Source organism: Anastrepha ludens, chromosome 5, assembly GCF_028408465.1.
Source record: "Anastrepha ludens isolate Willacy chromosome 5, idAnaLude1.1, whole genome shotgun sequence".
NCBI classification, from domain to species: domain Eukaryota; kingdom Metazoa; phylum Arthropoda; class Insecta; order Diptera; family Tephritidae; genus Anastrepha; species Anastrepha ludens.
The window spans coordinates 63,131,443-63,148,796 of NC_071501.1; the positions used below are offsets into that span (position 1 = coordinate 63,131,443).

General features: G+C 35.6%; 1 protein-coding gene across 3 annotated transcripts in view; it reads left to right on the plus strand.

Moving 5' to 3' along the window:
- Nucleotides 1-17,354, plus strand: part of LOC128865430 (uncharacterized) — a 146,963-nt gene that overhangs the window by 69,181 nt on the left and 60,428 nt on the right. The gene's annotated exons all lie outside the window — the stretch shown is intronic.

Genomic DNA, 17,354 nt, shown 5'->3' on the forward strand with positions numbered 1-17,354 from the left:
ATTTGTGGAACAACATCAAGACGCACGCCACAAATAGGAGGAGGAGCTCGGCCAAACACCCAAAAAGGGTGTATGCGCCAATTATATATTATATATATATGTATATAAAGCAAAACCTGTTAAAGTCACATAAGCCGTTTGGCCAAAAGTCCATAGATGTTTATGTATATGTATGTGTAAAATGTTTCAACTGCTATAAATTAATGACCCGCACACAAAAATAACAGCCTACGCGGGAGACACAAAATTAAAGCTGAAAATCTAAGCGTCAATATTGCTGACGGGCGTGAAAAGTATAAATGCTGCATATTTATTTCCATACGAATATATATACTACATTAGGGTGCATCGCTCTCCATACGCTAAAAAAAAATGTTGCTGTTTTTCCATTGGAATTGCAAAATTTATTATATTTTAAGAATTTCGCATAAACTAAAATTTACGTTATCTGCACTGATTGAAAGTACCGCGTTATTTTTAAATAAAAATAGTTGTTGAGTCCAGTTTAGTATTAGTTTAAAATACTTTAATGTTTTGCAACTCATGTTATTCGATATAATTTTCTGTGAACATAAGTAGGTTTTGTTTGAAATAATTGTGTATATATAGGGAATAGTTTGTAATAAAATTGTGAGAAAAAATTGTAATTTCGAAACTGAACCAGCAGACTTTCATATTTGAATTGAAAAATAGGACTTTTGCCGCAACATTCCCGCAATATATTAAGGATTCTCCGCGCAACATTCCCGCATCAATAGTTTTTTTTAACAAATGACCACAAGTGATGGAAGAGTTTAATCCTAAAAGGTGTGCATAAAATTGTTTATTCATTTTATCAAAATAATGCGATGTATTTAAAAGCTAGCTTTATTTATAAGCCTCTCGGATGTACTTTCAAATCACTTCATCTCACGTAAAAGTTGTTAATTTTCGAAAGTTTTAAAATATAATAAATTTTATTCGTTATAAATATTATTTACAAAAAAAATTTTTTTGGTGAGGCCTCCTAATTTAATATCCCAGCCATAAATTGACGTTCAATTTGCCAAAGCGTGTACTCATATCGACTAAATTTCTAACTACTACTTTGATCAAATTAAAATGATGTCTATGTTTCTAAATTGTATAATTTTCCGTAATTCTTACAAATCTATTTCGCCTCCTTCAGAGTAATTCCCTACAACAAAATAAACTTACACCAGGTTTTTTTCTTTTATTGAGCGATTCTTAGACCACATTTTAGAAACCCTATTCACGTTCACGCCCCTTATATATATGTATATTAGGGCGGGTCGATTTAAAAATCGCTCATTGCTCTGTGGAAATCGTATTCTAGGGATCAAAATAAGAAACTTTGCCGAAGGAACCATACCTCTAAAACGAATTCTGATGTCCCCCAATTCAAAATATCACCATTTTTGGCCTTTACATGAAAAAATCAGCTAAATGGCTATGTTTTTTCTTTATTTTTATTTATTTATACTAATATTTATTATTTATTTATAATAATATCTATTTTTCTCTTAAGAAATTTATTTAGTCAGCACATATGTAAATGAAAAAATTAATTTAAGTGAGTTATAGAAAAGAAACTAAAAAGTTCGACCCAAATTGGGGGACATCAGAATTCGTTTTAGAGGTATGGTTCCTTCGACAAAGTTTCTTATTTTGATCCCTAAAATATGATTTTCACAGAGCAATGGGCGATTTTTTTGCCTCCCCACAAATCGACCCGGCCTAATGTATATATTTATGCACACATTTCACATCAATCTGTAAAGAATTCTAAAGCATTAATCTCCGACGATCAAATTTTCAACTGAATCGTATGTGATATGCTCTTCTTTCTTTTATTGTTTAACACAATTTTGGCTTAAAGTAATTAAAAATGAAAAACGTCTTGAGGTACATACATATTTATAAATGCATAAATGTTGGTTGTGAAAAAATTGCATACGCCACATCGTTTTGAATGAGCATTTCCATGTAGCGTATATTTTTTAAATTAAATCACACACATTTTTATTTCAGCTGCGTGCCGAATCACCTTCGTTGCCATAACGTTGATTTTGTGTGAAAAATTAATTAAATCAGCGGCAGGCTTTTTCAAAAACAGAAACAGTGCCCAACAGTGCAACCAAAAAGCACAGCTGGAATTCCCAGAAGTGAATGCTTTGCAATCAACTGCAGTCACATCTAAGCACACACGCCCACATGGACATGACAGCGGTGTTAGTTCTCCCTATAACTTTTATTCTGTTACTCTTTCTATTTGTGGCAATGTATGGAAAAACCATTTTAAGCCATGATCTGAAATGAAATGCGGTCACATATATATTGTTTAAGATTGACGATACCTAATGATAATGACAACTATCTTGCGATATCAATGATGACGTTCCCATTGTCAACTACAAGCATCAGAGTATTTTTTTAATCACTTTGTTAATTCCCAAAGGTCTTTATTGCCATTTTGGCGCTCTTTGGGTAAAAAAGTGGACACATATCTCTCTTATGAGTCCTTGTCTTTGTTCATACATTCGCTTTTAGACAATCTTCAGAATAAAAAACTTTCGGCTTTTCTGGATTCTGCTGTTAAATAAGAATCACACGATTTGTATGTTAGCTTAGCACTTAGTGATGGTTGGCGAAAATCCGCGTAGCTAGTTCCTCCCCGTGGGCGCCGACTGGACAATGGGCACCACTGTCTGCATTACATGAGGTTAGGTTTAGCCATGTCTACCTGATTGCAATATTACCTCCCCTTCCTCTCCGCGGTGACTATTTTTATATGTTATCCCAAGGGGTGGTGCTAATGAGGTTTCCGGCGGCTACGAATAAAACACTATGGGTTGGAGATCCTTGAAATAAAATCTTAAATAAACTAATAAAACTAATAAACTTAATAAACTAATAAAACTAAATTTATGCTAACCCGATGCAACAATGCCTACATTTGATGGAGCAGGTTGGTTCAGCGGCGTCAATATAATAAAATGTAAAGACGATCGCACTCTCATATGGGTTAAGGAAGCAGTGAAAAAACTGCAATGCCTATGGGAAGGAGCATCTCTTGAAATCGGGGATCGGAGTTGCATACCAACGACACCGAAAGCTATACTCCTTGCCGCGGGGTTGGGGCTTAAATGGAGATTAGATTCTATTTAGGAGTTTAACCCACCATGAACTAAGAGGAAAGCTCCATGAACTAAGAGATAAACTGCTGATTGGCTGCGACGCAAACGCCAGAAACGAGCGCCAGGGCAGTTCAGAGACGAATGAAAGAGGTGAGTCACTTTTTGAATTCCTACTAAATACCAACCTCGACATATTCCTTCACTTTTCCGAGCTCGGCAAATTTTTTCAGGCTGGGAAGAGGTCTTAGACGTTGCCCTATGCACAAATAATAATTCCCGAATAGTCACAAATTGGAGAGTATCTGACAAGAAATCCTTTTCGGACCATACTTGGATTCTCTTCGATATCAATCTTAACTTGAGAAACCGACCCCATGTAGAAACCCTATAAGAACAAACTGGCACATATTCCGTAGAGTAACCCAGTCTAAGCTTCAACACATAAATAAAACAATAACGTCAAGTGAAGACTTAGATGAGAAAGTAGGAGCTTTCAAAGCTTCGTTGACGAAAGGGCTTGGAGCTTCATGTCCCACTACTTATGGCAAAACAACCTATCCTACCTGGTGGAATGAAGATTTAAGTAAACTCAGGAAAATTACAAGAGAAATCTTCAATATCTGCTACAAACACAAATACTTCAAACCCTACAAAGATTGCCTTAGGGAATACAAGAAAGCAATTAAAGAGGCTCGGACAGCGGCTTGGAGAGATTTTTGTAGTTCCATCGAATCAACCAAAGATACGGCCAGACTAGGGAAGCTTTTATCCAAAGAACACTCCTGTCCTTCCTTCTTGAAGAAAGGTAACGGAGAATGGACAAAATCCTCGGCCGACACACTAGAATATTTTATAAATACACACTTCCCAGGTAACACAGAATATATTGAGAACAATAGTAGCAGTTTTCCAACGTCCAACCTGTCAGCCAATACAATCAATCACATCGTATCCCAAGATAGAATACTATGGGCGATGAAAAACTTTGAACCATACAAAACAGCTGGCCCAGACGGGATATTCCCAACCATGCTGTGGAACACTCGAGAAGCGACGATTCGTTGGCTACAGATCTTTTTCCAAAAAATCCTAGTGCTAGGGCATATTCCAAAAAGCTGGAGGAGAGTGAGATTATGGAAGGAGCTCTGGTATTACTCAGCAATTGGGCCACGGACTGTGGTTTAAGTGTACACCTGAGAAAAACTGAACTGATGCTATTCACCAAGAAAACCAAGGTACCAAACTTTAATCCCCCAAAACTAAACGGCGTTAGTCTCACGCTAACCCAACAGGCAAAATACCTAGGTGTTATCCTAGACCCGAAACTCAGCTGGAAGTCCAACGTAGAGTTCAGGGTAAAGAAAGCGAATATAGCACTTTACACGTGTAAGAGAATGTTAGGCCATTGTAAGGCCAATACTAACATATGCGGCACTAGCCTGGTGGCTTGCAGCAGAAAAGAAACACAGCAAAACTAAGCTGAACAAGATACAAAGAACAGCGTGTATCTTAACTACAGGTGCGCATAGCACCAGTCCTACTGAAGCGCTCAACGTACTAACTCATCTGCTACCATTAAATTTACACATTAAAACAATCGCTACTTGCGGCGCGGCGAGACTAAGAGACATAGGAAGCTGGACAACAAGGTCGTACGGTCACAGGAAGATCCTCCTACAAGGACCCTCGCTGCTCAAAAACAGATCAGACTACACTGTCCCCGACCTTAACTTTAGGAAAGACTTTATGGTGCGTTTTCCACCGAGAGTCGAATGGAGCAAAGGGAACACGATTGGAAGATACGCTATCGAAATCTATACCGATGGTTCTAAAATGAACTGAGATGTGGGAGCTGGCTTCCATTCGGAGCCACTCAACCTATCTCAATCAATTCGTCTTCCTGATATAAAAATTTGCTTGCAGTTTAATGCCTTGCTATCCCATAACTGGAGTTAAAGTTCACCATGAGCGAAATTAATTATCCAAAGCCTACTTTTAAACGGTTTACGTTTTGAATTGAAGTCTATATTTGGTTAAAAGAGTAGGTGAATACAAGCCTAAAAGAGAATATTGAAAATGACCCTGATGTACTCGAACCAGGTAAATCGGCACTAAACAAAACTGACCATGTTAGAACATTTCAATACTCTAACTACAAATTATCTCAATGGCTACAATTTGTTCTTTCATTCATAGACACACTCACATTATAAGACACACTATGTCGCTAATGACCCTCGTTCACCGGAATCGCAACCATGATAACGTTGAGGTGGTGGCCCTCTTGTTACACTTATGCAATTCATTTTACAACAATATTCGCTGTTTCTATTCTTGCCGCACAGTATTTTTCCACATTTTACTTTGTTGTATTTTATGTGTCTTTTATTTTTTATGCTGCATTTCATATCTGACCAATTAATTAATTTGCAATTTGCGCGATAATTGTCGGCATTAGCTCGTGATGTTGCCAATTAGGCTGCACGACTGTATAGCTACACTCAACAGATGTTGCTTACGTACATTGTTGTGGCGTCATACTCGCTATGAAGGCCTTTGCGTCCACACAATTACACTTCCGCTGCAGTTTTATTACGCTACTCAGTCACTAGTGGATTATTCGGAGCAAAACGATAAGAGTTTTCCTTTAAATCAACACTTACGATAGTGCCTTATAATAGAATTTATTATTTATTTATTAGCAAATTTAAATAAAAAAATATTTAAGCAATATGTCAAAGATCGATCGTGCTTCGGCCACGTTTGGTCAATAAAGTTTCAGTTCTGGTAACATTTTTAAGCAGCGGCCTGTACACCAACATTTTAAAAAGGTATCCGGTGGCAAAATTAGGAATTAGGTTTTAGGTTTATAGTTTATCCTTAACCTTTGACGGTATGAGCGGGAAAGGGTTATTTAGTCACGATGTCGCATATCGTCCCCTTTCTGTTTTAAAAAGAGTAAGACTACTCTGTACTATTGATATAAATAAATGAATAAATAAATAAATAAATAAACAAATAAATAATAAATAAAGGTTGGGTATTAAATGCAACATTACTGTTTTCACCAAGCAGAGGTTAATTGACTTAATTTCATTCAATAACGACTTAAAGTTATATTTTGTTAAATAAAAGTCAATCTCGCAAAAAATTTATGACACTGTATATACTGATTTCTCGAAAGCGTTCGATAAAGTCGTTCATTCTATTTTGATTTCAACTCAAGCAGGTTTATGCCTTCATTCAGTATTTTTATCCTGGATAAAATTCTCCCTTCATCATCGCAACTTTGTAGCCGTTTTGACAACATGTCAATACTTTCGTAGCTTTTCCTAGAATTCACTCACCTTTATTTTTGACATTATAAAGGATGTTTGTTGAAAAAGAATTGTTTTGTTTGTAGATGTTTTTTCACACCTAACCTAATAAACTGATGCTAACATCTTCCTTGGCCGATTCCTGGACTCGAACTTGTTTTGGAGCCGAAGAATCAGGTTCGCACCACTCTTTAGCCTCTTGTTTTGATTTAGGATCACGGATCAAAATTCATTTTATCCTTTCGAAAACGCTCTAAATGTTGCTAATAAAGTCGTATTCAGATGTATTTTTGTTGCATTGTTAGCGAATGAGGCATCCATTGTGCACACAGCTTTGTGAAACCCAATACTTCAGTCAGAATATTGCTTTTAAGGCGTTTTTCAATAGGTGCGATTCAACTTTTTTCCGATAGGGAGGGCGAACGACGCAATATTTTTTATTTTTCGCTTTTCATTTGTAAACTTCATTAGTATACATTTCATCACACGCTACACACTTGAGTAACGATTGCAAATTGTGCAAATTTTTTATGAAAATAATCGTTCTGTTGCTCGAAAATGATCCAGATTTTTCCAAAAAATCATCTTCAGTGATGAAGCTCACTTTTGGCTCAATGGCTTTGTCAACAAACAAAATATGCGTTACTGGGCAGAAAGCAATCCACACGTGATTCATGAGGCACCGTTGCATTCCGAAAAAATCACTGTTTGGTGCGGTTTACATGCCGGCGGCGTAATTGGCCCATATTTTTTCGTTGACGAGAACGATCGCCACGTTACTGTGAATGGAAATCGATACCGCGACATGATAAACGATTATTTTTGGCCGCAATTGAATGGTATGGACTTAGACGACATGTGGTTTCAACAGGACGGGGCCACAAGCCACACAGCACACGCTACAATTGATTTGTTGAAGAGTAAGTTCGATGAGCGCATTATTTCCAGAAATGGACCGGTCGAATGGCCGTCGCGCTCGTGTGATTTGACGCCTCTAGACTATTTTCTTTGGGGTTATGTGAAGTCATTGGTCTACAGTAACAAGCCGGCGACGATTTGTGAGCTCAGAGCCAATATTGAACGATTTATGCAAAAGAGTGGTCGAAAATTGGGTTCAACGATTGGACTTCGTAAAACGTGCACGCGATGGTCATGCAAAAGAAATCGAATTTCATACTTAAATGTATATGTTCAAACTCGATAATAAAAAAAAAATTAGTTAAAAAAGTCAAACCGTTTGTGTTTTATTCAAAAAAGTTCAAAATTTGAAGCGCTCTTACTGAAAAACGCTTTACTACCCAATAAGACGCCTAGGGCTTCTTCTAAATATCTTTAAGTCAGTCGACGATTTTTCAATACGATGTCCTGTAAATTTTCTACAAAATCTGGTGTTATTACGATTTTCTGACGTCCTTAACGTGGATCGTATTCAAGGATTGTACGACCACGTTTAAATTCAGCAGCCCACCCACTAATTGAAGGCGAAAGGTCCAAGTATGTTACACTTTCAACATTCGTTCATAATTTTTTTTTTGCTTTTAAGCCTTCCAAAAATTAAAATTTAATCACTGCTAAATGGCTAGTAAACAAAGATTGAATTGACAGATTGAAATGAAAGAAGAATGTACCAACATAACAAAAAATATATAGGCCAGAACCAATGACTCCTTTCATATCTTGTTTTTTTTTTATTATTATTATTTCCCACATTAATCATACATCTGTCGTACTGACAACAAGTACATTTGTTAACAATTAATATAGTTAGGAAGATTTTTAAATATATTCATCATGGTCAGTGCCAAGATGAATACAGCGATTACATTTTAGGACAGCAATTAGATTTTACACAGAATAGTTATTTTAACATACGAGAATTCATAATATTTAATTTAATAGGTCAATTGGTCTGTTTCTCTTCAGATGTCGTAAAGTTCTTTTTTCAAGTTGTGAGAGTGTATTGGCTTTTTTGTTTTTGTGCTGGTTTATTTCGTTAAAATGACTTGTTGATATCGTTTTTATTTCTTTGTCGATTAATGGGATATTGAACGTTGTATGGATGGCACCATTTTTTGTGTACCTGTCGAATATTGTTATTATACGTAAGATTTTTTTATTGTTGTCGTTGTACTTTGTTTATGTGAGTTCTTTTTGAAGTTCCCCACACTTGAAGTCCGCATGTCCAGATTGGTTTAATGATGTGATCTTTCCAAGTTAGTTTAAAGTCCAGATGGATTCCAAGATGTTTTGCCGATATTTCAATTAATATATTTTTATTGTTGAGCTTAATCGGCATAGCAGCAACCTCTGTTCTTGTCGTAAATATTACTTGAACAGATTTGTCCTCATTTAGTTGAGAGGTTTTTGTCAGATGACAATAAAATTGTGTCGTCTGCAAATGTTGCTATAGTTAAGTTAGTTTCGTCTGAGAGTGGTATGCCCGAGATAAATAAGACATATAGCAGTGGTCCTAGAACACTGCCTTGAGGAAATCCTGCTGTTATTGGATGTATATGTGAGTACTTGTCATTGTATTTAATGTAGAAGCATCGATCAGTAAAGTAGCTCTTGATAATTAAATAACAGTCCAGTGGTAGTATTGTCCTAATTTTATGCAAGAGGCCTTTGTGCCAAACTTTGTCAAAAGCTTTTGCGAAGTAAAAAAATACAGCAACGCAGTATCGTTTGTTTTCCATATCTGAAATTGTTTTTTGTGTAACTCGATGTATTGGATAGTTGAATGTTTTTTTTTTTTCGAAAACCAAATTGATTATCTGTCGGTATAAAGTTAAAGTTGTTGGATTTTTACGCGGTTTTGGTAGCGGAATGATTTCTGCGACTTTCCATACTTTTAGCGGAACATATATGTATACCATATCATAACTTATTGAAAACAGTGGTAAGATATATAGATGAGTTAGTCGTATAGACCGAGTACCACCATAACCTAACCTAACATAGACCTGTGAACTTACATGTATTACACAATATTACACAATAGCGAAGTTGTTGCTTTCATTTTCTATTATTTTTCTCATTTTTGACTTAAAAGATTTTTTGAGTCTAATTTTCCCAAAACTCAGAAGTAATGGAAACTTGTATAAGCCTAATTCGGATTCGACACCCCATAACCATCAGATGCGGCTAATCTTTTGCCAATGATGTTCTGAGTGGTGCATGGTGTTAAGTATAGTAGACAATAGTCAAACTATGTTTCAAGTTGGTTTTGCTCTATTTAAAGAAGAACTGAAATTAATGCAATTTTAGATAATGTAGCTTAGAAATAAAAAACTTGTATTATCGTTGTCCTTTTATTGCATGTCTCGAAATATTCGGTTTGGCTGGGTTTGGTTATATGAGCATTGGTGGAATTGACCAAAGTTGGATTTGTTCCGTCTTCGACTTCAAAAAGCGATGTTCAATCGTTGTCAAATTATGTAATTATCGCAAATGTTACTCATACGCTATGTACGCTTATGTTAAATTAGTTTACGTTGAATATTTTATTTATTTTATATTATTCCCTTACCTCGCTCGAAAAATTTGTCACTCAAACTATTCATTTAGATAATCTCTTAACTTCGGTGCAAAAACGGTTCGGTAACCCAAAATAACGGGGCACGGTTATTTCGTTTTTAATCAGCGCAATTTATTTCGTTTATCAGAATAAGTTTATCAGCAGTTGTGGTAGGAAATAGGAGGAGGAGCCGGCCAAACAGCCAACAAAGGATATAAGTGCCAATTATTAGTATTTGGTAAAATTTTGCATCTGCTCATATAATCACTATGTAGATTCCCTGATAAATAAAATGATACATTTCATTTCATATTTTAGTGGAAATCGTTAAAGATGGAAATTGACTTTCAACGCTAACTTGTGTTGCCAGTAAACTAGATGCAGTTCGACTTACAGATTATACGTTGCCGGGTAATATATGTATGGATTTAGAAACATATACCATAGATCGCCCCCATCGCACTTTTGATCATTTTTATAGAATCAGATATGTATTTACTCGAATGTGAGCGGTGCCATGCTCAATATTTTTGAGTAAGCTTATACGCGTATTTATTTCTTTGATATTGTTTATTAAAGGAAATGTTATTAATTTTTTTTTACGAACGAATAATTAGTTTTCATGATCTCCGCAAAAAGGTCGAAATCATTGGTGTGCTGATAATATATTGGCTCCTCTAATTGTAAAATAGCATTAAGGCTCACTTCGCATTAGATATTAATATAATATAACATTATATGTTACCATATTGTATAAGAGTGGCTATAAGTATATATGAAAATATTACGAAAAATTGTGGGGCTTGTATCACGCAAGGTATCTGAATCCTGCCGACGAGTTGATAATTAATTTAAAGGCCACAATGAATTATTTAGCCATATTGGATGCCACACTGGCTATAAGAAATGATTCTTAATAAAGGAGAGTTACATTCAATTACAAGGGTTGACAAAAAAAGGCATTGCGTGGTGAACATTCTTTTGACATGATTCTCTATGACTTTCGGCGTAGTGATCTACGTTCCAATGTACTAATCAATTTAATGCGGCTTTTTGTGATAAAGCTCCATCTGAAGCACTACCTTTCTTATTCCGGCGAGAACTTTAGGCAAGATATTCGAAACGAATTTCAAGTCCAATGCACCTATTCGAATACCATATTGTTAGATTGTACAATAACTGAAAATCCAACCGTCTTTGTTGCATCATTTAATTCGCTAACAATCGTATTCCTTTTAAGTATTTTATTTTTAGTATTTTAGTTTTATTTTAGTTTTAGTTTATTTGTATTTTAGTTTAAGCTCGTTTTTTTTTTTGCTATTCTACAATACTAGTTAATTGTTTATATTATGATAGCACTAAATCAATAGTCAGTAGGAACCTTTGTGTTTTTTGAATAAATTAAATAAATAAATAAAATAACCTTGGTATAGGGGAATTTCCAGGGGTGTAGGGGAATTGTGCCAAAAAAAAGCGATGCAGTGGTTGTTCGCGCTTTGTCATCTGCATCTGTGCTTCCAATAATAGCAGCGCGACATATTGCAAAGTCTTTATTATTTTTTATTTTATTTTATTTTATTTTAATATACCATTCATTACACTAGTTACAACAAAAATCAATTTTTGTACAAATAAAAAAACAAAATTAACAATTTTTTTTTCAAAATTTCGAACCTTTTAATTAAAATTTTTAGAAAAATTCTGGATAATCAATTTTGTAGCTCATGGTGTCATGCCATTTTTTGTTAGCTAGCTTGGAGATTTTATCTATATAAAAACTATTTCGAGCCACTTTAAGCTAGACAATATTATACCTATGGGCTATAAAACTACATGCTTGAAAATTTTCTATAGATTCTGATTAAAATGTTTGAGATTTTGATTAAAATTTTGTTGATTTTTTAGTTATGAAGTGATTAAATACGAATGAATAGCGAGTAGGAAAGTTTTTTAGTAAGTCAGTTGCAAACGAATGCAAAATAATAAACACAAATCGTTAAAATCAAATCCTAATATACATTAGTTCACAGACTTGCACATACTGCTCAAAAAGGCTCAATAAGTCCTATTTGGCAATATTGAATATTAAAGCCATTACAAGTACAATTAACTTTTTACTTACTAGCATTACTATAAGTGCTAGCTGCGCAAAACAGGGTAAAACTAATGACAGTTGTGGCAAAAATGACAGATATTACAAATTTAATTGTGTGTCGAGCACGGCAAAGTTGAAAGTAGGAAGCACGCATAGCAGAAGAGCACCGTAGCGCCATATAAATAGTACCAAATGTTCGCACTCATAGTAGAATTAGTTAGCACAGTAGCTTAAGTAGTATTAAATACCACATAAACATAAATTTCACTTAGGGCCACAAAACGTGCATAGGGCACATGGGGCAAGGCTGGTATACATGTGCAAGTATCCTATTTGTCCTATATGCATATGCATGTATGTTTTGCATTTACGCTCTCTATATTGCAGCTGCTATGCAAACCCAAATCGTCCGGCAGTGCAGAGGCATATGCTACACAGTTTTTCTGCTCGAACTTAAATAATTACAATTGGAATAAATTCAACTGTGTAACTACATTTTTCGTTGGCAGAAGGTAGCGGAAAGTGCAATTCACTTATAAAGTGTAAAACAAACAAAAAATTAAATAGAACTTTTTAAGGCTGCAGCAAACGTTAGTGGTAAAAGTTATTTTGTATAGTGTTGGAAACGTTAACAAACTCATTAAAAGTTTTATGTATAGGCGCAAAGTAATGCATTCTCACTATGGCTCACAAAGCAACACGCAAATGATTGTTATAATTGTTACACCCAGGACCAATAGGAGCTGCAGGCAAAGGAGTAGCAGAAACTGCCGTGTGTCGAAGTTTTGCCTTCGCAACTTAATTTATGCTGATGTTCATATCCTATTTTCAATTGTCTATACGGTGCATTTCAAATTTTTAAATATATACAAACCTCAAATTACTCCAGTTAATGGCGCTGCTGCGGCCGCCGTAGCCGAATGGGTTGGTGCGTGATTACCATTCGGAATTCACAGAGAGGTCGTTGGTTCGAATCTCGGTGAAAGCAAAATTAATAAAAACATTTTTCTAATAGCGGTCGCCCCTCGGCAGGCAATGGCAAACCTCCGAGTGTATTTCTGCCATGAAAAAGCTCCTCATAAAAATATCTGCCGTTCGGAGTCGGCTTGAAACTGTAGGTCCCTCCATTTGTGGAACAACATCAAGACGCACACCACAAATAGGAGGAGGAGCTCGGCCAAACACCTAACAGAAGTGTACGCGCCAATTATTTATTTATTTTAATGGCGCTGCTGCAAAAAATGTTTAATTGCATGCCAATTTTTTGAGGTTTGTTGCCGTGTACTGTGCTGATAAATACCTGCATGCTTTACTAGTACGGGTATATGGAAGTAAAGAAAATATGTGTGATGTAAGTCATTAACTATGCTATGGGGGAAATGGTAACTGTTTTCCAAACAGAAGTTTTTGCCGTCCTGAAAGTAGCCGAATGAATAATCGAGAGGAGATGGAGCGGGAAACAGATTGGAGTTTTCAGTGACAGTCAGGCTGCACTGAAGGCATTGGAGAACGCGAAGCAAACTTCAAAGATTGTTCAAGAACGTAGGAAGAAGTTTAATTCTGTCGCAAGACAAAACAGACTTGTACTTATATGGGTTCCAGGACACTCCGGTGTTCAAGGAAACGAAATTGCCGACAAATTGGCCAACCGTGGATCAGCGGTGCCCCCACAGGGGCCAGAGCCAATAATCGGAATCAGTTCCGCAGGAATCATGAATTGGATCAGCGATTATGTAGGCAATCTATATAAAGAACGATGGTTCGGTCTAGAACGCTGCAGAACTGCAAAGTGTTTTGTGACAAGTCCGAACAGAAAACTGTCAAACTTTCTACTAAAACTTAGAAGGAAAGACATTCGGTTGATGGTCGGTATCATTAAAGGACACAACCCATGGGGTCAGCATATGACCAATTGTGAGTGTCCTGCCTTTGCTAGAGCACGGCTACGAGTTTTGGGTTCCGATGTCATGAGAATGAGTAACATTCATTCTCTAAAACTGGAGGATATTTACAGATTTGCCAAAGAATGTGAAAAATTCTCACAGGACTAACTATCTCTATCTCTGTCTCTATTCTTTCCTATCTCTTTCACTGATACTTTTCTCCTTCCCTCCTTGACTATCTACCCCCTTTCCTGAGCTTTAAATACAATGGGCTTTTTAGCCTGAGTGTTTTAAGAGCCACCAAATCTCCTGGTGCTCCTTGGTTCAACCTTTTCAAATTTCAAAAATTTCAAGTCATTAAGTTTGATATATGAAGGGCGCCTGATAAATTCGTGGCCTAAGGTGTTTAGTGAAAAAAAGTTCCGTTCACATTTTTTTGTTTTATAGTGCTCACACATAAGAAAATCGATAATGCGCGATACTAAATATTACTCAATGGTGGTAAGTCCGTGTTTTTAGTTTTTCGCAATTACGTCTGAGTTTTTTATAAAGCCTCAAAGCTTAAGTTATGACACAGCACTAAACAAATTATCCTAAATCTACAAAATTATATGATTTACAGTCACTCACATCTTATTTGAAAGTGGAAAAACACAGTATGATATGCATCTTTTTTATTTTGCTTTATTTCATTCATAAACTACAAAAAAAGTGTCCACACATTTCACTGTAATGCAAAAAACAAACAAGCAGGGAGTTCATGCCCAAGCTTAAGAGCACCGTTTTTTCCGACGCATGTTTCAACAAACGAAATTTTATTTTTAGTATGAAAGAGTTTGTAAAGTGAGTTGGACATAAAGCTGCTATAAAAAAAACTTGAATTAGTTTTGGAGCACTTCAAAAAAGGAATGTCGCATCGTAAAATAGCTGAAATTGTATATTTAAGGTCGTCTACAGTTCAGCAGTAAACAAGGGACGGCAAGCTCCAAAAAAAAAAACGTTCTCAGAGAAAGAGTGTCAGTTGTTAGTGCGCCGGATGAAAAAAAATCCAGCAACAAGAGCTCCAAAGTTAACTGAAATAGCCATCCAGAAACTGTTCGAAGAGTACTGAGGGAAGCAAATTTAAATAGTAGAAAAACCCGTAATAAACCTTTCGTAAGCGCAAGAAAGAGAAGAAAGAGATTGAAGTTTGCGCGTGGCCTCTTAAATTAGACCTCTTTTGGAGGACCGTACTTTTTGCAAACGAGGTAAAAATAAACTTATTTTGACCAGATGGCAGGCCTTTTATATGGAACTCAGACCCTAAAATTTGCGATACTACTGTAAAACACGGCCGTGGTAATGTCATGGTTTGGGCATGCTGCCATCAAATGCTGTTGGATGTTTGACTTTTATGGAAAAAATAATACACAAATATTTTTATTTGCTTCTACAAGAAAATTTGGTTCAAAGCGCTAGAAAATCTGATAAATCGAAGATGACTTTCGTTTTTAAGAAGTCATAAATAATACAAACTCGGTTAATAGAAGTAGTATGCATTTCCCGGATTACAAGACAAGCTAAAAATATTAACATTTTAGCTTAACTATTGCCAAAACACTATCATTTTGACAATTCAAACACCAAAATTTTAATATAACATTTTAATATTTTTCAAATTTTAACATCATTTTTCTTATCTACGTTAACTGAAAATTTTCACGTTATTTTTATGAGTTGGATCGATTACTAATTTATATTTTTAATTTTATTATTAATTATTTTAACATTAGTGATAGTTAAAATTAAAATATATATATATATATAATTGGCGCGTACACCCTTTTTGGGTGTTTGACCGAGCTCCTCCTCCTATTTGTGGTGTGCGTCTCGATGTTGTTCCACAAATTAAAGGACCTATAGTTTCAAGCCGACTCCTAATGGCAGATATTTTTTATGAGGAGCTTTTTCATGGCAGAAATACACTCGGAGGTTTGCCATTGACTGCCGAGGGGCGACCGCTATTAGAAAAATGTTTTTCTTAATTTTGGTGTTTCACCGAGATTCAAACCAACGTTCTCTCTGCAAAATTCCGAATGGTAGTCACGCACCAACCCATTCGGCTACGGCGGCTGCCGTAGCATAGCAAACGGCTTTAATTAGCGGGAGTAAAATTCGAGCGAATAGCGAATCACTCCTAGCCAAATCATGTTTGATTCCGGCTTTATTAAATGGTTGTAAATTATGCGCTCCCTGTGATAGTATCTGCAATAAGAACTGAATGTTTTATATAACAATATAGCTAGATGTACATACATACGGTGTAGAGCCTGGTAAACTAAAACTTATTCCGTGCCTCTTAAAAATTTATTAAAACTGGGATGCCCTACTACATACATATGTTGCTCAGTATCTCAGGTATAGACTAAATCGCACCAAGTCAATCCCATCTTCTTTTACACGCTAAATTTAATTTATCATTATCTGGATTCGAATTCCTTGGTTTCACTATTAGTCTTTGAACCAGTCTACCATTAAAAAAAGGTTGAAAAACATTAAAACTTACCGCATTTTAAAAACGAGCTTCAACAGTAAATGTCAAAACAAAACAGAAAACGGGTAACAAAATGGGTTTCAAAGAGAAAAAAACCGTGCCAAACGATTAGAAAAATTATTTTAGGATGTGAAACGAAAATTATTAGCACTTACTCAAGCTCATATTTCCACTCATAAATAGGCGGGCACAAGCAAAGAAGCCATAACGTGGCCTGGGTTAGATATACTCCAGAGACAACGTTGCATTTTATAGCAAATTATAAACTCTTTCAAAAAATCTTTATCAGCGTCCATCTTTACTGATTTCCGATGCATATCACATACATATATAGAACTCTGTTGAGCACACATGAGCACAATTTTCTGCTTGAATGGCGCTTTTCAATTCACATTAACACTCAAAAAAGCAATATGGCCGCCGAAAAAAATATTTTTGGTTAAGGAAAAAGAGCAGTAACACTCGCAATCAAGAGAAATTCTGAAACTCTCGAACTTGATCGATAATGAATTCGGCACTTTAAGATAACCATATCACCTGAATCTAATCTTCTTTATAGGTCGCCCCAATAGAGCGTTCCATTGTGAAATTTGTGTGCAATATTAACTTGATAATGAAATGTTTTTATTATTATGATCTCAAAAATTATCGCATCGATTTCCTATAAAATTTTGGCATTCCATCAATGGTCCGAAACTGATATTTTACTTCAAGGTTTTTTTTCTATCAAAAAACCTTGACAGCAAATGGCATTGTACATTGTAGGCGGTTTTAATGGGGCATACTATACTTTCTTATCATCTTTTAGACCTAATTTCATAATTACTAAACCATGTATGCTAATAAATAACATTTTCCCCCTTTTTCTTCCA